Here is a 27,439-nt window from a genome sequence, read left to right on the forward strand (position 1 = left end):
ACTTCCTGTTACTTCAAATTCCATCAAAACTGTATCAAATCCATGCCAAAAATATATATGAGGATATACAGAGTGGTGACTCTCTTTTTTTAAAGGAAACTATCTGAATATATTTTAAAGGGATTTTAATAGACTTTATGGGAGAGGATTCTGGGGTGCTCCTGTGGTCCTTGAGGCAGTAGGGTAACAATAGCACTCCCTAGCTGCAAAGCAGCTCTGTTGGCACTTTTAAGTGCCTTTAGGGTTTAAAGCTTGTGGCACTTAAAAATGCCTTTGTTTCGGCACCTCATCACTCAGCTCCTAGCCCAATTCTCCTCCAGGCACATTTCTTTGGCCTCTTCCCAGGCCTGCCATAGACAATGGTGCCAAATTGGGGTCGTTGGGCTGCTTCCCAGGCCCCACCACGAATGCTGAAAGGTCTTCAGCTGCTTCAGGTGCTACCAAGGTCTTTCGGTCTTGTCACAGGTCCACCACCACAGTCAAACAAACCTTCAGTTCTTCAGGAATGTCCTCACTCCCCAACATCCATTGCCAACTGTGCTGCTGAGACCAAGTGCAGCCACTTAAAATAAGTTGTTGGCAGGCTTCACTCAGGTCTGCCCCATTATCTTGCCCAAGATTGGTTGATTTGAATCACAGGGAGTCCCAAACTTCCCCTACCACAGCCGATGATAAGGAAACCAAGTTTTTTTCCCAAGTCATTTGGAGCCTTAAAAAAAATCTTTATTTTACTGTCAACAGATGGAGACTTAACTCCTGAAACTCTGTGTGTAAAGATCTTCACTTATTTCCAAAGCTTAGTGTCTGTGATTTATTCTAACCTATGTATTTTCATGGGGAACATTTGTTTAAAGATGGATGAGGGAAGATTAAATCTAACCAAGTTTTAATGTGCTTGAAGCAATAGCCAACTTTGCTAACTTTGCTACTGGACAGTAGGAAACTCTCTTCCAAACCTCTCTCTCCAACCATTACCAGAGTCTCTTGCAACAACTTGGAGGGCAAAGCTGATGGGCAGACTAGAGAACATAAGAATAGCTCTGCTGGATCAGGCCAGTGGCCCATCTAGTCCAGCATCCTGTTCTGACAGTGGTCAATCAGATGTCCATCAGAAGCCTGCAAGGAGGACTAGAGTGCAACAGCTTTGTTCCCTCCTGCAGTTTCAATCAACTGATATTGATAAGCATATTGCTTCCAACAGTAGAAACTTATACTTCTATTTGTGGCCTTGCATGGCAAATGTTTTTCTTTCTGTGCCTTTTTAATAGCTGACACACACTGGGTTAACATTTTCATGGAGCTCCAAGGTTTAATTCCTGGTCAGTTACCCCCAGTTCAGACCAGCGATTATGTGAAAATAGGAGGCTTTGCCTATAAACACACATCTGCACAAGCGAAGTGGTTCATGAAGAAAGTTGGGGGCATTGCTACCTTCTCCCACTTATCTAATGATGGGAAGGAAGCAAATGTGTTTCTCACCCAGCCCAGAAAAAATGAAGGGAGAATCTGTCCATTCCCTTCCTATCACCTAGTAAGCAGGGGCAGGGAGGAGAGGGAGCAAACAACCAGGACATTGGGGGGGGCAGGGATTGGGGGGATTCTGTGGCACTGGCGTCCCACAGAAAACATCTTGCCCAAAGTCTCTTCAGACGTGGCAGTGCCACTGGGGATGAAACAGAATAGAATGTGTCAAAATGGCCATTTTATCCATAAAAATACACTGGCTAAAGAAAACCAGTTTCCAGTACAGCCCCCCCCCCATCCTACCCTGGCCAACTGTTTAGATTCATGGGCTGCCTTGAATCAACTGTTTGTATGTAATTTTAGGAGATGCACCACAAAGTGAAACATTCTTTATCTATTTTGTTCTGATTCTGAGGAAACATTGCTACTAATGCAGCTCATGTTTCGATCATTGCAAACACTCTAGGCCCTGTGCTAGGACAGGCATCCCCAAACTGCGGCCTTCCAGATGTTTTGGCCTACAACTCCCATGATCCCTAGCTAACAGGACCAGTGGTCAGGGATGATGGGGATTGTAGTCCAAAACATCTGGAGGGCCGAAGTTTGGGGATGCCTGGTCTAGGGCCTGAGGGGGCTTCACTAAGAAGCTGCCACCTGCTGTTCGGTGTTTTAACTCATGGGAAAGCAGCATGAAGATCCTGATAAGGCAGCTCTGAGCTCCTGCCATGGAAACAGAAGTATTTGGAATTGCTTCTTCTGGGAAAGGAGGCAAGTTTGGGGATGCCTGTGCTAGGACCATAGATTTATTCTCTACTCCAAATGATCCAGGACAGGGGTAAGTCTTAGGACTCATTATAACCTAGAGAGTGTCAACTCTTGTGTCATGGTGGCTGGGAAGTGTAATACCAGCTCATTTACTAATGAAGGAGGAGGTAATCCAAAACAACTTTTATTTCCTAAAGCTAAAACATATTTTTAAAAAAGATGACTTTGACCTTTCCAGGGGTTTTAAAATTATTTTTATGAAAGCAACATAAATTAGAATCCACTCTACATAATTGTTTTGACACCAGGAACAGTCTTTGTTCTTATTCTTCCTTCCCTGCTTCCTGGGGAATTTCTCCCTCTTACTATAATGCACTGCACACTGTTTGTTCTGGTACTTGATGGTGTTAGCGCAGGGAGCAATAAAGTCACATTGCAACATGAGAGGTCAGGGAAGATAGTGCTTGCTGTGTCGCTCCAAAAGGAAGAGAGCAGATGACACGCAAGGAAGCCAGCTTCTGAATTGTACAGAAAATCAGAACCCCGGCTGTCTGAAACTATTACCATGTGCTGAAGCAACAGAAGGTGAAGGATGCCACTCATAGTTAAAATGTGATTAAAAAAAAAACATTTCAAAGCGTAATTTTTAATTCGAGATCTTATCACACTCTTGTCAGCCCAAAGGAGAGACAAAAGGAGATGCCACAGCAACAACAGATGCAATTTCTTTAGCTTTCTGAAAAGTATTTGTGTTGCTCATTGGAAACAAGTGGTGGTATTCAAAGAACATATTCCATCAGTGCAAGGATTAACTGCTCTTATTTATTTTTTCCCCTGTGCACTCCCCAAATCTGTACTGGGTTTCTCCAACCCTCCGGAGCAAATCTTGAGAGGGTTATTGTGGATGCTGGGAGAGGAGGGGAGATTTTTTAACCTTGCATGACTCTAATCTGGGAGGGGGGTACAATCAAGCTAACCCACCTCAGCCAACCCAGGGACCACACACTTATCCAGACCCAAAATGGTAGGAAATGTGGCTGATGTTAAATTAGGGTGAATTTTTTGTAGAAAAAAACAAACCCAAATTAAATATACAGTTGAAAGTGGGGAAGAGGAAGATATTGTATATCCTTCGTCACACCCAGCAGGGGAGTTCAGATCTGCAGGGTGTTCTTTCACAAGTGGCTCTCAGTCTTCTCTTGCCCAGCCTAAAAAAATACCCAGCGCCCCACCCCATCCCACTGTTTTTCATAAGGTTGGGCTTCCAGACCTTTATGATATTAACTCTAGTATTGCGGAAAGATTACTGAAGATAACCAGACTGTGGATTACTTTCTGCTTGCACCTACATACTACCTCTGATATAATTTGTTGCAAAATCCACAGCTCGGTGATAATTTTCTCATGATCAACCAACCTGTCACAACTTTCTGAGCCACTATTCAAGTTCTCCAGAACTTATCAAGCTAAATGTTAACCAAAAGAGAAAACAAAAGAAATGGGGGGGGGAATCTTCTTCTTGTTTAACGATCACTCGTAGCCAAGTAAGATTGTCTTCCATAAACACGGTTTTAACAATGAGTCCATAAGTGACTATGGAGGCCAATTCTGGATCCACACATCCTTCCACAGTGGGAGTTGATCACGGTGTGGATTTGCCAAGCATGCCTTCCTCTTAGCATGTTTCTCCCTTGCATCCTGAGTTCGAGTGTCTTCAAAGCCCATGACACCTTTGGTAAAGGCTTTTTTCCCAACTGGAGCGCTTGCAGGCCAGTGTTTCCCAGTTGTCAATGTTTATACTACATTTTTTTTTTTAAGATTTGCCTTGAGACAGTCTTTAAACCTCTTTTGTTGACCACCAGCATTACGCTTTTCATTTTTAAGTTCAGAATAGAGCAGTTGTTTTGGAAGACGATCATCAGGCATCGGCACAACATGACCAGTCTAACAAAGTTGATGTTGTTGAATCATTGCTTCAACACTGGTGATCTTTGCTTCTTCCAGTACACTGATATTAGTTCACCTATCTTCCCAAGTGATGTGTAAAAATTTTCGGAGACACCGTTGATGGAATCTTTCAAGGAGTTGAAGATGGCGTTCATAAGTGGTCCATGTTTCACAAGCATACGGTAAGGATGGTAGTACAATAGCTTGTAAACAAGCATTTTGGTTTCCCTGCGAATGTCCCGGTCCTTGAACACTCTGCACTTCAATCGGGAGAAAGCCGCACTCACAGAGCTCAGGCGATGCTTAAGAATATCAAGAGAACATATATAAGGACAAGCATGGTGTCTTTTATCTTAGCAAAAGTGGGCACTAGTTTTAGGTGACTAGGTGACTTGATTTCAGTGCAGTGGTGTTGAAATGTAAGCCTCTTAGAGTCACAGCAAAACACCTTTGAAGTGGCAGATATAAATTTAAAGTCTGAGCATTCTAAATTAGGGCATCATTTTGAGGAGCTGGCTAAAGCTTAATTTGTTCAATTGCAACAATTCTTTGAAAAGGAGAAAAGAAAACCTGTTTCTAACAAGTCCTACTCTGAAAAGATGTAAAAACCTTGAATATGCAACAGAGCATGGAAGTGTGCATATTTTAAAGGAATAGCTTAACTTTAATGAAACTATAATTTCCTAAGCTTCAAAAAATGATGTGATGAACAGAAATGCTTGTATTAAGTTCAGCTACAGGCCACACAATGATTACAATTAGTTTTTTTGAAGTATCCACTGTTATAGAGTAACTGAGGCTCCAATTCTGTGCACATATACCTGGGAGCAAGCACCACAGAATATATTAGGACTTACTTTTGAATAAACTTGTAGAAGCATTGGGCTGCCAAAAAAGATAACAGATTATGAATCCAGGTGCTCTGAGAAGGGTTGAAAAAGCAGGCAAAGATATAAGGCTTGCTGATCCTACATATTTCAGTGACAATGAACAGATTTTAAATCACTTACATTCTTACTTCCTTCACGCAGAGAGGAATGGTTTGTTACCTCCTCTAAACAGTGCTAGTTCATATAACTACTCTCGACTTCCTGCTTTATGCTATAATTACCTTGAACTTCAGTGCCTTAAAATCTCTCCCCTAATTTCCTTCCCTCCACTTCTTTTCTTACATAGCATGTCATTCCACCTTTGCTATCTGTATCAGAGGCACCGTGTTGAGCTTATACAGCATTTGCTTCTGTTTTGCATTTCATTGTTCTCTGTTCAAAGCAGTCTCAGGAAAGATAGGCAAATCATGGTGTCTCTCCACCACCGCCCAAAGAGTGGTTTCTTTGAGCTAATGTCTCAAGATGATTACCACTGGATGCATAAATAACTTCATGTAGAAGAAGATTGCGTCAAACATTTTATGTCTGGTAAAATGGTGCAAGATTGTGCACAGTGGTCCATTTGTGGCACTTCAGAGTGACCTTTTCAAAGAGATTGTTGGAGATCTTAATTACCAGTTTGGTGGATTAAAAAAAAAAGCATCACACATATAGTAGCAGTATGCTCAACAGGCATGGGAAACATTATATACCCTATTGCTAGAGAAATGGCATTATTGATTAAAATATTCAAGGGAGCTGTCTGATTATTGTAAGCAGCTTTAAGTGCTTGCAAGAGGAAGGTCACATCCATGGAGATTTACTAAGATGCGACACTCGCACAGAAATATTTCACAGAGCAATGCATTTTCACTTATACAGGCTTTTATTTTCACACTTCACCCTGGTATATGCAATTTTGTGCACAGTACTTGGCTGAAGAACTCAATTGCAAAATTTACAGAAGTGCACATTTTGAAGGATGGCTGTGTTTTGGTTTTCATTTTGTTTCAGAAAGTGTGGATTATGTAGGTTCATATTGAAATGCAAACTGAATTGAATTAACCCCCCCCCCCGGCATCCTTAATCAGCAGAATCATTTTATTGAAAATCTTGACAATTTCAATGCTCTAAAGATGCAGATAATGCTTCTAGTGTCTACTTATGCCAATAATTTGTAAAGCAAGCCCAACCAGTCTAGTCTTTTCATTCTCAGCACCTTTTCACTGTGGCTATGAGTGGCAAAAAGTACCATTCTGCTCACTGTCACAGCTTGTGCCTGGAAGATTTTGGGGGCTTCATTACTAGTTTCATTACTACAGTGTTTCTTAACCCTTTTGGGGCCACGGCACACTTGTTCCGTGAAAAAAATCACGAGGCACACCACCATTAAAAAAGTTTAAAAAATTAACTCTGTGCCGCCCTATATTATAATTATGACTGTAAGAAACACTTGCCAAATATTGCTTTCCGGCGGGTCAGCGCTGCCGAGTTCTTAAAAGATCCGGGTTTCTGATCCACCCCACCCGACCCCGCCGTCCCGTATCTTACCCTGTGTGTGTTCTCGGACTTGTGAGAGGACGATTTGGTCTTCATGCCTCCGTGAATTAGCAACAAACTACCTTTTGAATGATGGAGATTGAATATTTTAAAAGTAGCTACTTGAAGTCCGCTCGATTTTCCAAAAAAGAGACACACGTGCGGCACCATTAGCTGCTGGGGGCTGCCATCTTGGCTAAAGGATTCTGGGATGATCCTGTCACGTGAGGCATGGGGAAAATGGAAATAACGAAAGCTGATTGGTCTGTGGAAACTAGAAGGGGCGAAGAAATAGGACGCCCAGGGAGGTGGAGTTTGCAGCTGCAAAATCGCCCTTCTCATCGCCGCACGTCGCGGCACACCAGCCAGCGTCTCGCGGCACACTAGTGTGCCGGGGAACAGTGGTTGAGAAACGCTGCATTACTAATCTAAAGAAGGCACTTGTAAATTGTGCTTACAGGTATTATTTGTAGACAGCCTGTAGACAGAAATGCCATCTCTAATCCTCTCTGTTGCATTTTCAGCTGAAAATGAGAACACACTTTAGATGCATAGCACTGTAATGTTGTTGGCTTGTGCTTGGCTTGGTGAATCTCATGATGTACAGGCACCCTACACAATTCAATACCCCATTTAGTTCTAATATGGATATATTAAATCTTGTCTTTGTTATTCTGATTTCAATATGCCCCTGTTCATGCAATAAATTAGGCTTGCAGCATTTTGTGTGTGTGTGTGTGTGTGTGCGTGCGTGTGGATAGATAGGTTTTATTATTGTGAGTCAGAAACTTCTTTAAGATCAGCAGCATGATATTTTTATGATCCTTTCACCTAAATTAACTGAAATTTCCATAACACACATAAATCCTTCTGGTTTAATTTATTCATATCTAAAAAACAAATCCCTATCATTATTTCAATAGTTGGCAGCCAGGATACAATGACCTGATGTAGAGTGAGTAGTGCAGTTACTAGAAAACAAAATCTATTACATCAATTCTACTTGTAACAAGTTGGTGCCAAAGCCCACCATATTCTATATATATTTCATATTGGAACTCAAGGTAGTGTACAAAGGGGTCCCAGGTGATTTCCCTTCCAGGCCCTGCCCAGAACCAATACTGTTACTTCATCATGTGCCTTCATACCATGTTACCACAAGAACACAGTACTCATGGATCCAGAAGAACATGATCAGACCATGTTGAAAGGCTCATCTAGTCCAGCATCCTGTTCTCACAGTGACCAACCAGATGCCTATATGATGCTCACAGCATTATGGGTGCAACTGTATTCTATCCTACTTGTGATTCTTAGCAACTCTAAGTGGACAGGAGTTATTAAATTTAACTCCATTTGCATTTGCAATTTTGGATAGACCCGTGATAATAAATATTTCAGAAGGAATTACGCCGACACCAAGAACACTATACAAAATAGGCAACAAATTTTCCTCCCATGAAAGCAGTTTCTATACGGAAAAGTTACTGCAGTCTTTATTTTCTGACTTTAACAGCGTAGAGTGCAATAACAATATAGTAAATCATAGTAGGTTATACAATATCAATCACTATCTATAAAATATCCACAACTTATCCATAAACAATTCATATGCACCCTAGTTAATGTAATGCTGGGTATTTTCTTGTACCCTGTTACACCAATATATAACAAATAGACTTATTTTTAAATAAATAAATGACTGGATTGTCTTGAAGCCTTGCAGGTGTCAAATAGAAATTGAACTTACATTCATAAAAGCGCCTTACAATTTGTACTTATAGTTTGTTACTGAACATATTACCATAGTCAATTACTGATAGCTAATGAAATAGCTAATCCTTAATCCATTTTCCATCTGTTGATTTGAATTTCTGAATGTTTCAGTATTCATAATTATATTGTATATTTTGCTTAATTTGTTTTTGGCTTGTTTAAAAAAATTCAAACTCTAGTCTCTTTAAGAGGACTTTATTTCCTTGGTAAATAATTACTACATGTACTATTTGTAAATACTAAAACAAAATAGGTAATGGGGTCCTATTTCATTATTTTTTCTCCATAAGATTTAAACATTCCATTCTTAAATTGATTTCTCAAGTCCTGTCCACCCATTATCATTCCATAATTGCAAAATACCTAGCAGGGTTGTTGTTGTTTAGTCGTTTAGTCGTGCCCGACTCTTCATGACCCCATGGAGCAGAGCACACCAGGCACTCCTGTCTTCCACTGCCTCCCACAGTTTGGTCAGACTCATGTTCGTAACTTCAAGAACACTGTCCAACCATCTCGTCCTCTGTTGTCCCCTCCTCCTTGTGCCCTCCATCTTTCCCAACATCAGGGTCTATTCCAGGGAGTCTTCTATTCTCATGTGGTGGCCAAAGTATTGGAGCCTCAGCTTCACGATCTGTCCTTCCAGTGAGCACTCAGGGCTGATTTTCTTCAGAATGGATAGGTTTGATCTTCTTGCAGTCCATGGGACTCCAAAGAGTCTCCTCCAGCACCATAATTCAAAAGCATCAATTCTGTATCACACTATAATTCCTCATTGCAATGTGAAGTTGTTTACAGTGACAATCCTAGTCTTAATTTTCCTTTCTTTGTATTCCAATAAGGGATAGGTTTGTTTTGATCAGTTCCCTATTGAATTTACAGTTAAAGTGTCTTTTTAAGTTCTCTTGATATTACTCCAGGATCAGGCTTTCCGCTAGATGAAACCATGCTACTAAATGTATTGGCATAACTGCATCAAAGTATTTTATTATACATGGAGAAACTATAACTCCATGTTTTTATCAGCTGTGTTGACGTTTTTCCCGTTTCTCTGTTTTTTGTTTTTTAGAATTTGCTCAAAACCATTTACCAGATTGTGTACAAATAATTGTGTCATCTGCCTTAATTTTGAACTTTTCAGCCCTAACTTAAGACCACTTATTGCCTTTCTTCTTCTTACTGATTCAGTAAGAAGTTCATAGATAAAGTAAATAATGTTGGGGTAGGGGACGACCTTACACCATTTACTAAGACATAAATAGATGCATTAACTGAACCAACATAGAAAATTATCCTGCTAGACCAATGAAATGTGGTTTAAATATATCCATTCTAAATTATCAAAAGCTTTCTCAGCATCTAAGAACAGAAGTGTGTCTAGGTTTAGTTATCATATGCATTATGTTTTTATGTCCAGTGTTAATTTACAATTTTAAATAAAGGCTTTCTGGTCATCTGCAATGAATCTCCAAACAATTATGTTGCCTTTTTGCCACAATAGCAGTCCACGTTTAAAACCCTGATATAAAAGAGTAAAGCTCAATAGGACTCTAATTTGGAAATGTTCTTGTTTTACTTCAATATCAATCAATTTGGCTTTCTCCACACTTTTTTTTAAAAAAGTATATTTTTCCATAACTTCATTTATTGCAGCCAGAAGGGGATGTGCTAATTCATTAAGAACATTGTATAGTATTCTGCCATGAGGCCATCTGTTTCTGCCACATTTTTTAAAAGTTCTGCAATGCACTATACAGAGCTCAGTAATTGTAAGCAGCTTTGTAGATTTTCAATATCCTTTTCTGTTAGACATGGCAGTTTAATATTTCTAAATGAAAACAAGAAGAAACCTGAACTCCGTGTTCATAATGGCATTCTGAGAAATAAATTTCCTCGTAACATTTTCTAAATTTATTAAAGGTGTATTTTGGAATTATGTAAACCTTAATCACATTTTTTTTCCAATTCCATAACCTTATTTGGTTTGTTGCCCTTCTCAAAAATGCAGTTTCAATAAACATAGTAGTTAGTAGTCATTAGTGGCAATGATTATTAAAGTTATAAGTTTAATGTTCATAAAATGCTTTGTTTGAATGCATTGTAATTAAAATGTTGTAAAGGAAGTTTACCTTAAGCAAGCACTCTGGCAGAAGCATCAGAGACAGCTGGTATTTTTCCATTACAATGAGCTAAGCTATCTGGTGACTCATTGCTGGAAACACCAGCTGCAAAGTTGTTACTACAGGAAGCTGAAACTTGAGAAGGCAATGTGTGCTTGTCTGCAATGGTTAGTAGTAGTAGTAGTAATAGTAGTAGCAGCGGCAGCGGCAGCGGTTGCAGGGAGGCTCTGCAATGATGAACAAGCTTAGGATCACCCTCTGAGACCACAGATAGGAAAGTTTACTGAACTGCATAAAGGACTGCACCCTATTGCTCCTTTGCAATGTGCTACTTGGGTATTTTGTAACATTTATCTTATTGTAACTAGTATTTAAGACTGTTCTGCACTGAAGCTTTGAAACTCATTCTTGTGGTGGAGATAATTCACTTCTATACAAGGTCCAGATCAGGGATTTCGCTGAACAACTCCAAAGTTCAGAAGGGTAGTGATTAGAACCACTGTTCATACCTACAAATATAGGCATGAAGAGGTTGTTGAAATGTGAGGCAGGTTTTAGTTCATCCAGTTAAAGGTAAAGATTTTAAAATTTGACAAAGTTGGCCTTTAAAGCATAAAAATCTCTGAGTGCTGTACACACACCGACTTGTGAATTAAGCTGTGGCATAACATGGTTCTCCTAGACATCTTGCTTCCTGCAGTGCATCCCCTAAGTTCATATGAAGTGCTGTCCCAGTTTAAAGAAATTTAAAAGTGCTCTAAGAATGACTATTGACAGAAAAATGGAAGACATTTTTGCAGGGAAAGGAAACTTTTGAGAAACTGGAGGAGAGACTTTAGCACAGCATTGATAAAAATTCATTCTACTTGCAAAAAATCAAAGCTTTTTATATTGATTTGATAGGAATGTTATCTGTCTGCTGAAATTGTGATGGCACACTTATTAACACCAAGAAAATCTGTGCTTATGAATGTAAATAAACTGCAATATATGAATGACAGCAAAAGGGTTTCTTTTGCCATTGACACATGGTTGGCCAGCTGTTGTTCATCACCTTGATGTGTGTGCTGGCAGTGATAAAAACACTCACATTGCTATTCACACATTACAGAATATGCACATTGTGATGAGGGAACTCTGCAGTGTGTATTTAAAGGCTAAACATCCAGAGTCCTTATTTTCATTTTATTTTTGAGGGGTGGGGGGGTATACAATGAGAAAAACAAATTTGCGGCGGCAAAAATAGGGTTCCTGTAAATGGGGAAAGGGGGGGCATTAACCATACACATAGGCCATCTTTACTCTCCCCCTCCAGCGGCTACGATCGAGGGGGGCGGGCTATCTGCTTGAACATATGTTCTCCAGAGTTAGCCCAACCCCCACACATGCTGGACAACCCTGAAAATTACCCCACCCCCAGCTGGGGGCTGGGAGGGATATACGCTCAATGCCTGAGCCAAGGTCTCCCTACATCTGAACTCTTAATAAAGTTGTGGCCAATTTTAATCCCATCAAATGTGGTCTTGTGTCATTATTCCATTTTGGGGGGCTCCGCCTGACTGCGCAATGTATTCTGTTAGCTTGATTCAATTGGAGTAAAAGGAATGTATAAGTTATTGGATGTATAAGTTATAGTGTGATGTTCTGAATCTTGCAGGATGGGATAGGAGTGTCTCTGAACCTACAGGACTGTGGTCTAGCCCTAGAGTCTAACACAGGCATTCACATCAGTCTCTTTCCAGAGTTTGGACTGAGAGCAGGGCTTATGTAGCTGAAATGGCACCATCCATGCACAAGAGGCAGTAGTACCTCTTGTTGGTGCTGCTGCTGCTTCTGTCTCACCCAGCATCATCCATGTGTGCTGCAACAAAGGTGGTGTTGGGAAGGCAACTATGTGGCTCTGCTCCACCACACCAGTCACTACTGACAAGAGGGAGTTATCAGCAGGCTTGGGAGAACCCCAAAGAAATACATTTCATATGAGGAACCCTAATTTGGCAGGGGGGGGGGGCAAACAAGCAAACAAGGTGGCTGTAAACCAGCACAGCAGCACTCCAAACTCCAACATTTTGTTGAAGGTCCCAGTTGTCTAGATATAAAAAGAGCTGTTTGACTTAGATCAGCAGTGTTCCAGTTTAACCACCATGGACTTAGCTAGCTAGAAAATGAGAACTTCTAATTAATACAAAACTAATCTTTCATTTGCAACTTTCTGATTGACATTTCTCACCCAAATGAAAGTACCCCACTTTGATTTGAAATGTTTAAAGATGTCTTCACAAGTGTAATAAAAATATTCAAGGTGATGAAAGACCAGGAATATGATGATGTTCTTGTAATTATTGCAGAGCTTGCAGGTACAAACCATCTGGCAGAACTGTTAATTTCCTAGCAGCCTATTCTCTCAGAGCAAGTTAACTTTGTGAAATGCTTTCAAAGTCAGCATCCATTTATATTCCAAGCCAGTGTTTGCAAAGGTCATTCTCTCAAGTCAATACACAAAGGCAAGGGATCTAAGAGAAACCTGTGTGTTTATTCACACGTTGGTCACGCAAGAAAAGCAGTTGTGAAATTTACGCTTAACATAAATTTCATATAACTTAACATAGCAGCTCCCCATTAATATTCTGAGCTCCCAAGTTCCTATTTTTAATCAGATTAAATCTGAAAATCTAATGACATCTTATCCTAGAAGATCAGTTCTCCCAAGTCCAATTCTTACTCTTGAAGTCAGCCTGAAACTGTAGCCTCATGTACAGGACAAAGCATATGAGCCAGTGTTACCATGATGCTTCCCAGTCTCAATTCCTGTGGCTGTAGTGGCTCCTTTTTCACCTGCTACCACACTCTCATGAGTTACACCAAAGGTCTCACACTCATGCAGTTAGTAACTCCCTCTTACGTTACTTCTACCACATGCCTATGGGGTTACATGCCTGAAATTTTAGTCCAAAATAAATATGGAGCCTTAGAAAAATTATCATCTTGTTCAATACAAAATACAATTTTTTCATTAGAAAGTTTGGTTGGAAGGTAAATCTTTCAACTCCCTCTGTTTTTCTCCTGGAAGGACACCTGAGAGATGTGGTTTTGTGCAGGATCTGAAAACTTGTTATCCATCTCCAGCACAGCCACAAAATTACAGCTCCATCCAGGAGACTTGAGCTGCCTTGTATGTGCAGTGCAAACCTGTCACATGCTCTGTCATTGACAGCTTTGCAAACTGGGTTGGGTGCATTAGCAAGTTCACAGGGAGCTGGCAGAGACAGCAAAAGGGGCAATACAAGCGCCACATGCAAAGAGGCCAGAGTGTTTATTAAAAGCAGATGATCTATAGTCTTGTTTCTTCAAAGAGTCTTATTTTTATTTTGTTGAGGAAATGAAAAGCAATTTTCACAGCTAAAAATTACCTTTCCATAGAACCTCCACTGTAATTCTGTTATCTTTATTTTTCCTTCAGGCAACTCGCTTCCTTTTGTGATGAAGATGAAGGGGAGAAATTCACGGTAATACCATTTTTACCTTCTACCACATTGCGTTTCATTTTGATGCATGTGAAGACAGCGAATCCCTGTTGAGTGCCTAGTTCTCTTCACAAAACCTCATTAGTTTTCTCTTTAGTGTATTGACAATTCTCTGGCATTTATGGCAATCATTTAGAGGCCCAGGACGGCTGTGCCCCATATATCCACACCATCAAATAATCCTTGTATTTATTTGAGTGGGTTTTACAATCATGAATGATGCCTGCTCAACAGCCCTAGAGACTGGAGTGCTCCATTGAATTCTTATACCAGGCGCAGCACATGTCTTCATAGGCAGAACAACGTTTTCTTGCATGAGGAGTTAACAGTGTTTGCAGCTACAGAGCTAGTGGCTGAAGCTGAAGTGCCATTTCAATGAAGAAGAGGGTTCATATGTGTAACTAATTTAAGGCTCAAGGGGAAGGAAGGGGAGGAAGTAGTCTGTGGCAAAGGCACTTACCAGCAAGGTATCGTCAGGTAAGACATTAGGATAGAACAGTGTGTGAGGTTCTCACGAGAGCATTAAAACTGGGCAATCTCCAACCTAAAGGTTAGATGAGGTCCCATTCTGAGGGACTGAAGCCTGACAAAATTCAGACAGTTAAGTGCAGAGAGGTGAGGTTGTGCAAATGGAGTCCAAGAGTTAAAGCTCACTCCAACCCATACTGTGATCCCAGTCCAGTTTTGGGCCCTCTGCTGCTGCTATGTGCTGAAGAAAAACCAAGTCATTCACTTAATTCATGTTCAGTTTAGCCTGTCCTTGACATGCTCTCTTTCCAGGGGTAGAGAGTTTTTGATTCGTCCCTCTATATGCTTTCTAAAGTGACGCATCCCTAAGAAAATGATAGAATTTGTCTTCTCTCTCAATGGCCAACCCCTCTGATGAATTGTCCCCAGCTCCAAACCCACACCAGTCAGCTGCCAACCATTTTGGTTGTGCACAACAGAACCATTTATAAAGGGTGTTTGTTGGGAACATGGTGGCACTGCACTTCATTACTGCCCTGCTGTGATATGCCGATGCTGCTGTGCTACCATGTTGCATTGACAGGGACTCGTGAGACTGGGCTAAGAGTGTTTCTCTCTCCAAATCTCACATCATGGCATTCAGCATAAGGGAATCAAGGCAGTTTATGCTCATGCTGGAAAATGAGCTACATGATTTCCTCCTGTTTTAGAACTCTGTATATTATCTTCTGACAAGTAGAGCTTTAAAATTAATAGAAAATGCCATTTCACAGTGTTTAAGTCCTGCTAGGGGAATTCATTGGTGAATCTAAAAGTCCTTGGAATATATTAAAAGTTATTTATTTTCAACTGAGTGCCTTTCAAATTAACCATCTCATACTAATTCTCTGTAGTAAACCTTGTTTACACACACACAAACACACGATTAACAAAAGAAGGTTTCTTTAAAAAATAATAATGGCGAAACATTTTTTGCTTCCACCTTAATCAGCTGCTCTGATAAAAATGAAACGATGGATGTTTCCAAGGTGGAAGTTATAGAACTATGAAGATGGAGCTATGAGCAATACTTCCCATTCAGGGGTGGGGGCTAGCTGCCTATGGGGGCGGGGCTACCTGCCCATGGGATGGGGCCAGCATTCCAGGGGGGCTAGCATCCGGGGGGCACGGCAATGTCACCTCCCCTCAGGGATGACGTATGCGGCAGACTGCACCCACTGCACCCCCTTCCTCCGCCAGTTAGAAGATCCATTTTATTTTTTATTTTTTAAAAATAATTTTTATTGAAGATCTTCAACTTAAAACATTCATCATAACATCATAACATAAACTATTAGCCTAGAAAAAAAGAAGAAAAAGAAAAAGGCACAAAAAAGAAGAAGAAGAAAGGGGGTGAGAAAAAAGGGGGGGAAATATTAAATCTTATCTAACATTCTTTAACATAACTATAACTTCCCTGTCCCTCCCTACCCGAGTCCATTTTTGTCCCAACTTCAGCAATTTTGCCCATTTAACAAATTCCTCTAATACCACAATCTAAATCATCACATAATTAAATTAATTTCCAATCCTATAAAATTCCCTAAAAATATTCAATCTATAAAAACCCCTTAGCCTATAAATTCCCTAAAAAAATATTCCCAATTATTATATCTAATAACCTCACTCTTAATCTGTTACCCATATTGTTTAATACCCCCCTCCCTCCCCTGGTTGGCAATTCCCTGTAAACCTAGACCAGCTCCTGATAACAGAAGATCCATTTTAAGGCAGAACTCAACATTACATTTCCTAATGATTTTGTCAGAAAATTAAGGTATGTTGGATGCACAAATAATCCCTTCAGCTCAACTAACTAGAACTTCTAGTCCTCTCTCTCTCTCTCTCTCTCTCTCTCTCTCTCTCTCTCTCTCTCTCTCTCTCTCTCTCTCTCTCTCTCTCCCTCTCTCTCTCTCTCACACACACACACACACACAGAGAGAGAGAGAGAGAGAATGAACAGACATCTTCCTAATCTTCTGAACGACCTTTTTTTAAGAGTAAGATTTTCTTGGGTGGATAGAACAGCCTTTGGCCACTTTCCACAGAAAGCAGAGGGAGGACTCCTTATCAGCTCCCACCCTTTCAACCCTCCCCTTCATAAACTCAAGAAATTGGAAGGCACTTGAACTCTGATCTCTTTGCACAAGGGTCTGATTATTTATATTTCCAGCTTGCCATCAAATCACAACTTTAATATAATGCATTTTAAGCTGATACTCTGCCCTTGGATTTATTATGGAGTGGAAGAATACGTGATAAATTTCACTCACAAGGACCAATGTGGCACATTCCTCTTAGAACCAAATCAGCCTCCCAACCCTGCAATATCTGACAGATCTATCTTTATAACCTACATGACCAGTGAACACTGCATTCTGGACAGATTCATTTAATGATCAGCTCTCCCATGCATCCTTACCACCAAAGGAAACAGTTACATTTCAACGTGGCTTCAGGTGTAATCCAGATGATCCTGATTCTGCCTGGCTCATAAAGAACAGTGCCATGAACCTCCTAGCTGCTTGAGAAGAACTGCAGGATTTACCATTCTGAATTATGTCTGTCAAGCTGGCATGTTCGTTCCGTCTTTAGCATTACATCTTCCTGGGTAACAGATGGAGCTAGTAACTCTGAGCTTTTTATCATTCCGGCTAGCACTGCCTGTCACAGATTTTTAAACCCAAAGACTGCAAAGTTTTAAAAAAGCTAAAAACGAAACTGTACACACAAGTGGCATGTTTGGGGAACAATAAAAAGCAATTTGACCCTTAATCATTCTGCTCTTCTGCTGCAAAGCAAACTTTCTGTTTAATAGCTGCAGTGGAAATAAAGAAACCTGTTGCTTGCTTTTCTCCAATGTGCTTTAAAAAGAGAGAGAAAGAGAGAGAGAGAGACTCTCCTACACTTCTGAATTCACTCAGCCCTGCTCTGGTGCACATTTGTCAACAAATATGTTATCACAATCAGTTCTACCACCTGCATCAGAATTAAAGCACAAATAGCCAGCCAAAAAAAGCCTGTGGTTTATCTCAGACACTTCAGCTTGAAGGTGCTAAATGTGTTTTCATGCACTTCAGTGTTATTTCAAGTTATACTAAATAATATCTGAGAATAGTTTGGCACAAAAGTAGGGGGATAATACAAGTATGTATAAAGCAGATAAGCTATCTAAAAAGATATTCTTCATGGTTCTGGGCTGCATACTCTCAGTGATATTTAGTAAGGAAATACATGGGTACATAATTAGAACAGTACAATTTGATTCCCACCATATCCATGTATAGACTCCAGGTTCTTGTTACTTTTTAAAGCATTTTTGCCATTTTCCATTTAGTGCACGATGAGTAATTATGGGTGGCCTTAGTGACATTTTGCTAAAGAAATAATTATCCCATGCCGTGTGGCTGAAGGGGAAACTATTCCTAATTAAAATTAAGTGTGTAGAGGGGGAGAACTTAACTACAAATACAACCCCAAATTGCTTGTGGTGCAGCCTCTTGCTTTTATTGCATGTTGCTGATGATTTCTTTGAATTATTCCCTTCCATATATATAAAAAATGTGGCATTAACAACAAGGCTGGCTTTCACCACTATGCATATATAGTGGGTTTTACTGAACTGTTGGCAAGGTATTCCACGTCTTCCTCCAAGCTTGCCTCCTTTCCCAGAAGAAGCAATTCCAAATACTTCTGTTTCCATGGCAGGAGCTCAGAGCTGCCTAATCAGGATCTTCATGCAGCTTTCCCATGAGTTAAAACACTGAACAGCAGGTGGCAGCTTCTTAGTGAAGTCCCCCCAGGCCATGGATGATGCCCACCAAGGCTTGCTATTGGATCCTCCTTTTCATGCACTCTTCTTAACAGACCGCAATGTGTGGGTTTTTTTAAAAAAAGAAAGAAAGAAAGAAAGAAAACAGTACCTGATACTTTAAACTAGTAAGATTTTCTTTATTCTATTGAGTATGAAATTATAACTAGTTATTAAAACTCTCTCACATTTGTCAAGTAACTAGCACACCATTAGTGACTCAGTAGCCTTTAATTCCCCCTTTTGTTGCACAAGAAAAAGCAGACCGAAAGCTGCTGAAGTGCATAGGGGAAGTCTTAAGCCAGCCCCAGATCAAGGCCTAATCTGCAACAGTTCTACCAGTCATTAGTGTGAATTAGAACATTTCCACTCCATGCATAAATTTGTATAACATCTGCAATGGGATCTTGCCTTTCTTTGCATCCAGGGGGCAGAATATTGACTTTGAAATATATTAGATGAGAGAGCTCTCTTCAGTGTGCCCATGTAATTTTCATTCAAATATACAGGAAACCCAGACTTCTATGCAACATATATCCAGCAAGAATAAAGACTCTAATTTGCAAATTTGGGACTCCAAGTACAACAAATTGCTGGGTAATTCATTACAATGCTGGATGTGCTGTTTAACATTAAAGGCAAAAGCTACTCTAATTTATTAAAAGGGAATCATTAGCTTGATTATTTTCCACATATACTAGAAGGAGAAGATGCCACTGTAATCTATACTGATGTTCGAGATAAATAGTAAGAGTGTTGGCATATATAATTGGTCAATTTATCCTTGTTCAGTTTCCAATAGTGAAATGCCAGGCAAAAAAAGCCCTCCCATTTCCCATCCTTTATGATTATTTTCTTCTGAGATGACTTGATGGGGTGGGACTTTGCTTTTCATCCTTTTTTCCCCCACTAAAAGGACACCCACTGCTTAATCATTCAGTGAACAACAAAACATACAGTGCATGGTAGTCTATAAGAGTCTGTAATTTAAAACAAAACAGTGGTGGGAAATAAGCTCTTAAAATAATTTACTTTGGCAAAATGATTTTAATCTGGATCTGGACACAAAACGTCTTGTGAGCTGTGCAACCTGTTTAACAAGGGAGCTTCTTAAAATACTCTCATTTCTTAAGCAGCGCATAAAGTTCACAAGTCTCACTGTGTTTTTCAACACAGATGAAAACTATCATGCCATCATAAACTGCATCCTGTAGCAGGACCGCTAACAAATGACTGTGATTTAGGCTGATAAAATAGAGGGTGATCTGAGTGATGCCAGTTTTTGCAAGTGGAGACTACTGCTAGGAAATGAAACTCAGCATAAGTGTGATTCTAGCAAACAAGCAGAGCTGCCCCTATCATTCAGCAAAGTGAGACTATTGCATCAAGCAGCAAGTAGTGAGAGATGGGGAGTAGTGATGGGATACTAGGAGGACAAGGCATGCCTAGTGCCTCCTAGCCTGTTTCCCTAAGGCATGATGGAGCATGCTGTCCCATCACCAGCATTGAAGCTAGTGTTGTCCTTCAATTTCTCAAAAGTTCCATTTTTCTGTCACATTCATCATGGAGCACCTTAGAATTTCTGTAGAATTGTTGTGGGTGTGGGGTTCAGCTTACTTTATCGTTGTGAGATGACAGGGGGTGGCAAAAGCTCCAAGGAAGAAGTTGCCTCTTGACATCTTCCCCTAAATTTTAATTGACGTGCAAGAAGTCAAGGAGGGTGACTGCTGAGCATGTGAGGTCAGTACAATTGCTAATTTTCTTTCTAAGGGAAGTCATTCCTTTTATCTTTCCTGGAAAAGAAATCTTTCTGTACTGATTTCTTTAAAAGTAAAAACTTCACTTTTTAAAGGTAACAAAAAAGCATCTCATTTATTTATTTACTTGTCTGTTAATTACAGTGGTACTTCGGTTTATGAACACAATTGGTTCCGGAAGTCTGTTCATAAACTGAAGCGTTCATAAGCTGAAGCAAACTTTCCCATTGAAAGTAATGGAAAGTGGATTAATCTGTTCCAGACGGTCCGCGGGGTACTTAAACTGAAGCGTACTTAACGTGGAGCGAACTTTCCCATTGAAAGTAATGGAAAGTGGATTAATCTGTTCCAGACGGTCCGCGGAGTACTCAACCTGAAGCGTACTTAACCCGAAGCATGGGTGTAATTGGTTCCAGAAGTCTGTTCATAAACTGAAGCGTTCATAAACTAAAGCAAACTTTCCCATTGAAAGTAATGGAAAGTGAATTAATCCGTTCCAGATGGGTCCACAGCGTTCGTAAACCAAACCGAGGTGTTCATAAACCAAGGTTCCACTGTATTGGAATGTTCAAATGATCTTCAACCTTATATATTCCTTATATATTATTTTCATTCATATAATTTGACATTCTTCTGAAAATAGTAACCAAGGACACATAAGTTATATAATTTTAATCAACTTTTTGGATATGGATGTATGCTATTATGAAATATTATATGCAGATGGAATATTTTTGGTTTTTTTCCAAAAAAATAAAAGAATAAAAGACAACAGTCTCTTGACTTTTCTGAATTTTCAGGAAAGCCTAGATGATGATGTTGTTGTGGGGTTTTCGGGAAACACAGCAGCCAGGTGCAAAGCAGAGTGAAATGAAAGAAAGGACACTCACAAACACCCCCTGACCACCTAGAAAATTAGGTAACCATAACAAGAAAAACCCAGCACTCAACCCATGGGGATTTAATGGAAATTTTGCTTCCTTTTGGATAATTTTTTAATGTCTTTTCTTTCTCATTAATTGATAGTGAACGGTTGAAGAAAATGCAGTAGACATTTTTAGCAGAGCACCAGCTGAAGTACAATTCAAATGTCAGCTTTGCTGGCTTCTGAACATGGGGTGGTGGCATCAGGAGGGACCACAGGCAGGATAAAACCTTGGGCAATGTCAGCTGCATCCCATTGCGGACAGAGGGGGAGAGCATGGAAAGACAGGAGGAGGTAATTAGGCTGGAATGTGGAATGAGGGAGGAGTAGCCTAGTTGCAGTAAAAGCCTGAGCTCCAAGAACAAGGAGAAGAAAGGGAGGAGTGCAAGAGGGAAGACACAGACTAACAGTTTAAGCTCGGACTCAGAGGGAGGGCCACCGGAAATAGCCCATCCCACGACGTGCAGGCGAGCAACAATTAATGAGAGGTGTGAATAGGAAAGGAAGCAAAAGTTGGGCTTTAAATGGGGGAAGAGGAAGGGGTGGAACACAGACTCGGCAACAGCTAATTTGGAAGCAGACTCTGAGTGACTGAGCTCCAGAGTGATTTATGTGTTTGAGCAATAAACTTCAATTAATTGCTGCCTGAGTTGTCTCACTTTTGTGGGAGAGACCCAACCATTACAGGCTGGCTCTGCAAACAGGCTACTGCTTGCTAACTAAAGCCAACCCTGTTTGGTGAGAGAACTGAAAATGTGGCCTGCAAGTAACAAATGTCCTCACCCATCATTGTCCTTTAAATACAAAAATATTTCATGTGATCTCATTTGCTCCGTTTGTGGAGCTTGTCCAGGTTAGAAGATCCTTCATTTGTTTGTCATAATGAGGCCATATCTCTCTAATGAGACCAGAAATAAGTTATTTATTTATCTCAAACTTTGTTTTGACTCTTGGGCAAGCAGGAAAAAAACCTGAATGTTTCCTGTCACAGACTTCTTACAGGAAAAAAGCTAGCTTCATGAATAAGACAACACTACATGAGTCCTCGTGTCATTGTTGGGTTAGTGGATATCTGACTGTTTTAATTAAGCTATAATTTGCCCTGTACACAGGTCTGTGATTACTTGTGCTTTTCATATCTGTTCAGCCAAATTGTATTCTTGGTTCTTTTATGACCTATGATTAAGTTGATAAATATTTTATATTTGATTATGATCTGACAGAGCATATGCACACGGCAGAATGAAGTGAAGAATAATAACTATTATTGATGATTAGGAAGTACCTTGGAGCCTAGGCACTGTACAAAAATATAAATTAAAGACAGACCCTTGCATCCTCCTCAGGCTAGATATATTTACACAGAAATCTGACACTGACTGAGTCGAGGGACGGAGGAGACATTCAGTTTGGTTTGCTTTTATTGACAAGCTACCTAATCTGCATGTCCTGGAACAATACGCAAACTAAATGATATGCTTCAAAATTCTCACTGCTTCACACTAATTTAGTGAAGCAGTTCTCCAACCATAAAAATGTGTTCAAAAATACATACATATATTGCTGAAAAATCAGGCAAACTGAACATAAGATTAGAAAAATGAAAAACAGAGAGAAACCAAAATTGACTGAATCTAGCTGAATCAGAGCAATCATCCAAAGTTCATATTAATGAATGAACCACATTATGTTGTGTGCTGAGCAAAATGACTCCTGAAAACATAAAGGATATGCACATATTATTGGGAATGATCAAAACAAAGTTCAGGATTTGAAGTCACCTTGGTTCATAATAAACTTATCTCTCTTATTAAACCCAGAGGGGCTGAAATATGCTAAACTTTTACTGAAACATATCCCTTTTTCTTTTTTCTTACTCAGCTAAGTATAGTTCTTTTGCTCTGCAAACCATTGCTCTGCAAACTACTGGGTTCTGAGTACTTTTTCTGGTGGCTTAACAAACACACATTTCACGTGAATCAGTTTAATAAGCAAATTCAGTAGCCAATCGTACTAACAGTTTAGCTTTGCCAGTTGTTCACCTCCCTTTACTGAATAAAATCCTGGGCATTTCAACTTTGTTCCATAAAGCTTCCAATCAGTCTATCTGTCTCTGCTTCTATTGAAGCTTGAATGAATACTAAGTTTGAGGTCGAAAACAGGCATCCCTTTTTGGATCACCCGGGAAAGTACTGCAATCAAATGCAATCATGGGCAGGATGTGAAATATGAGCAGCGGAGTGGAAATGTAAAAATAATTGCATTGTAATAGATATAATATGTAATAGATAAAAGCATGCTATATAATTCAGTAGAAGAAAGGTGGGAATAAAACAATCGTGGAGGTAAGGGTGGGAAGTCAAAACGTTAAAGGAAGTATGTGCTGAAGTTCAAGTTAATTTGTTAAAACCTCTGAAATTCAATTTAAAAATAATAAAAAGCATGCATCCCTAGCTGAAACCTAAAATAACAACAATTATAAACCCTTGTAAGATGAGATGATTGAAAACATTTTAAGCTGATTGATTTCAGTTAGTTCTGCACCAGAAGCGATTTAGTCATGCAGGCCACATGACTTAGAAAGCTGTTTGTGGACAAACATCAACTCCCTTGGCCTGAAAAGCAAGATGTGCACCGCACCCCGTAGTCGCAAATGTAAGGAGGCTACAAGATGCTGGTTTGTCCAATGCCACCCATGGTAGCTCATGGCCATGGCAAGATTTAACCCCCTGCCTCTTGGCCATTATGCTACTCTTGATCTGTTGAAAGTGAAACCAATGGCAGAGTACTGGCTAAAATCCAGATACTTAACTGTGTCATAGCTCAAGCTGCAAGAGTATAAGCAAATATAATTTTGGCACCCTTATCTTTAATACATACACAAGTTGAGGGTTTGTCAATATTCTTCTAGGCTTCTTTGAATGTTTATCAGTCAGCATTGGCAAGGGTGACAGTGAGCCTGCTTGCTGAATACCAAATACTGCCACACAAAGCTGCATTCATAAGCAGGTTATTTCTTTGAAATGATTATTATTGGAGATAAGTTCCCAACATATATTTGCTTCAGACCTTCTGCCATCTAAGACTTCTTGCAGGATGTGAGGTACTTTGATGTAAATTGTATCTGTAAGCTCTACATGTAATATTAATGGCTTTTTTTCCTAGGAGCAGAACTTTGTATTGAAGGAGCATTTGATTATCTGTAAAGCCTCAAGGTATGGAGGGGCATTTCTGTTTATGCCACTGCATCTCTGTAAATATTTTGAATGGGAACTTCAACAGCACATAAAAGCAAAGCATCCTCAAATTAATATATAAATATCCCTTCCCCTCTTTCAGCTGTGTAGAGAAATCCATGCCATACTACAGTAGAATGAATAGAAGCCAAGGTTATCGGGGGATATTTGGGATGGAAAGGCACCAGAGACTGTGGGGTTTTGAAGTTAGCCTCATAAGTAGGCAGGAGTTTTATGGAGGTGCCGTTCATGACATATTTACCAAGGAGAGGGAAAGCTGCAACTGCTGGTCCCACCTTTGTTGGCGGCTGTTCATGCATTGCCTCCCCATTACAGATGCTCTGTCAAGAGACATGTTCAAGTCTCAGATTGTGCTAACTTACCTCAGAGACTTCTTGTGAGGGTCAGAATATTCATTTTTGTGGGTGAAGAAAATGTCGAAAAAACAGGACAAGGGTTGTTACATCCTGACTTCCCTTATTTGTCCACCCGCTACCAGAAGACTGGCTCAATATCGAGCCATAAGAGAGATTCCCCAGGGGCACAAAATTGCATGTGGGATCTAATGTATAGGTGATCTACTCAAATGAAACAAATCTCTTTAGATGATAAAGATGATCAAAGGTCTGGAAACCAAGTCCAATGAAGAACAGTTGAGGGAGCTGGATTTGTTTAGCCGGGAAAAGAGGAGACTGAGAAGAGCTATGATAGCAATCTTCATGTATTTCAAGGCCTGTCACATTGAAGATGGAGCAATCTTGTTTTCTCCTTCTCTGGGGGGTAGGACCCAAACTAATGGCTTCAAGTTACAAGAAAGGAGATTCCAACTAAACACCAGGAATAACTTTCTGACTGTTCGACAATGGACTTTCTTGGGATGTGGTGAATTCTCCTTCAATGGAGGTATTTAAACAGAGGTTGGATGGCCATCTAACTGGCAACCCTACACAGATCACAGACACTATACAAAAATAGTATTTATGTCACTGCTGTTACTTCTAATACTTGATTAGGTTTGTCTGCGTGTGAATTGTCCCGACCTGCAGACAGGGGAGTAGGAAGGAGGGTGTGGGGGATGTGGTTTGTCACTGGTGTCATCCTTGATGGGGGTGACAAAATGGCACACTGCAGGGGTCGGCACTTACCGTGGGACCTGGCATGCAGCGTGCCAGAGCCACATGTCTGTGTGTGGCTTGCATCTGCCAGGCGGACTCTGTGGGCAGCTTGCCGCACTACCCCATGCACGGATCGCTGCGGCGCCCCTGTGCATGGATCACCACTGCGGCCCCCGTGTTGAGATCGCCACACGCCCCCCTGGGAGGCTTGCCCCATCCCCACCGCTCCAGGTGCCGGAGCAGCTGCAGAATCTCTTGCAGCTGCTAAAGGCACAAATTCCTGCTCAGTGATGGTGGGGAGGGGAAGCTGGCCACCCTGTACCAAGCTGTACTGAAATCATACCGTGTGATCATGAATACTCTACAGGAAATATTATGGCATAATCTATTGCTGAAAATTAATTATGGCTCTTATTGTTTATGTTACTTCTGTTGCTTTGATCCATGTTGGTCTGCAAATGAATTGTCCTAAAGGTATGTGCAGGAGAGCATATTGAGATAAAACAGCTTCAATATGCAGTTGTTTAATTTTTCACGGGGGCTTGTTCTCATGCCATGCTACTTGGTGCTAAAGTGCAACCAGAGAAGCCTTCAGCAATATGAGAGCAAAGTTTATAGAATGCAAAGATACCCTCAGCAATGTGTCTCCTGCTGCATCTTGTTACGAAATAGTCTCATAAATATGCTAAAAATACAGCTTAAAAATGGGAGCCTGTAGAATTATTTACAATTTAAATACGTTCACCCAAATACATATTAAAATTAATGACTTCTGGCTAATGCTAATGAATGGGAAATAATCTCATATATATATATATATATATATATATATATATATATATATATATATACACACATACACACACACACACACACACACACACACACATACCCTAAAGTCTTTGGACTATTTATACATCAATAATTGATGGCTGCTACTTTTCCGAACTAAGTGGCTTCGTTTCCAGCTAGAATGCAGACATCAGTTAGCTAGACAAAATTACCTCTCATTATAACTGCCTTTGCACACAAACTGCAAGGTGCCAATCTTTTTTAATTCTTTATTTTCCACGGAAGCCTAATGAGAATTATTTTGCAACCTGCTTCTAGAAAAGAAAAGAAGAAAAGTCTTCATTTTAGAGCAAAGTTCATGCAAGCAGGGTGAAAGTACTGTGCTACAGGGATCTTAACATGCATAGAGAAAGAAACAGAAGTCCCATGGCAAGGACCCTCCAAGTGCCCCTATTTTTTATCCAGGGATAGGCCTGAATTTACAAAAGCCGTCTCAGTTTCTGATTTGATCCTGCAATGTCCCACTTTTCCTTAGGATGTCCCTATTTTCATTGGACAAATGTTGAAGGATATGGAATAGGACATCCCTATTTTCATCAGACAAGTTACAGGTAGGTAGCTGTGTTGGTCTGCCGTAATAATAATAATTATAAAATTCTTCCAGTAGCACCTTAGAGATCAACTAAGTTTGTCATTGGCATGAGCTTTTGTGTGCATGCACACTTCTTCAGAACACTTCAGAAGTGTGCATGCACACAAAAGCTCATACCAATGACAAACTTAGTTGGTCTCTAAGGTGCTACTGGAAGGAATTTGTTTATTTTGTTTCATCAGACAAATGTCAGACTGTGCTCAGATAGAAGGACCAAAGGTATTACTCAGTATAAGGTGCTTCCTGTGTTCATTACTTTTCAGCCTCAACATTAATCTGTAAAATGGAAGCAATACTACTGACCCACCTTGTAAGTTTCTTGGAAGGCTGTTAAAAAAGAAGAAGAAGCAAACAAACTTCCTGAATCAAACATGACATAAGTAAACATGACATAAGAGAATTATGATGAGAATGAGTAACATCAGATCACTGGTTGTCAAAAGTATAAGAAACTGCTCAAATCACCCTTTTAGAGTTTCAGAACGTCTATTACCTTTTCTTGTCAAAGTGTCATAATGCCAAAATGACCATTATTATTATTATTATTATTATTATTATTATTATTATTATTTAAGAGCACCATCAATATTTTCAAAAGCAACGTGCCACTGATTCAAGCTCTTTAAGGGAAGAAAAGGATGTC

The sequence above is a fragment of the Zootoca vivipara genome, chromosome 8, assembly GCF_965207765.1.
Source record: "Zootoca vivipara chromosome 8, rZooViv2.hap1.1, whole genome shotgun sequence".
NCBI lineage: Eukaryota > Metazoa > Chordata > Lepidosauria > Squamata > Lacertidae > Zootoca > Zootoca vivipara.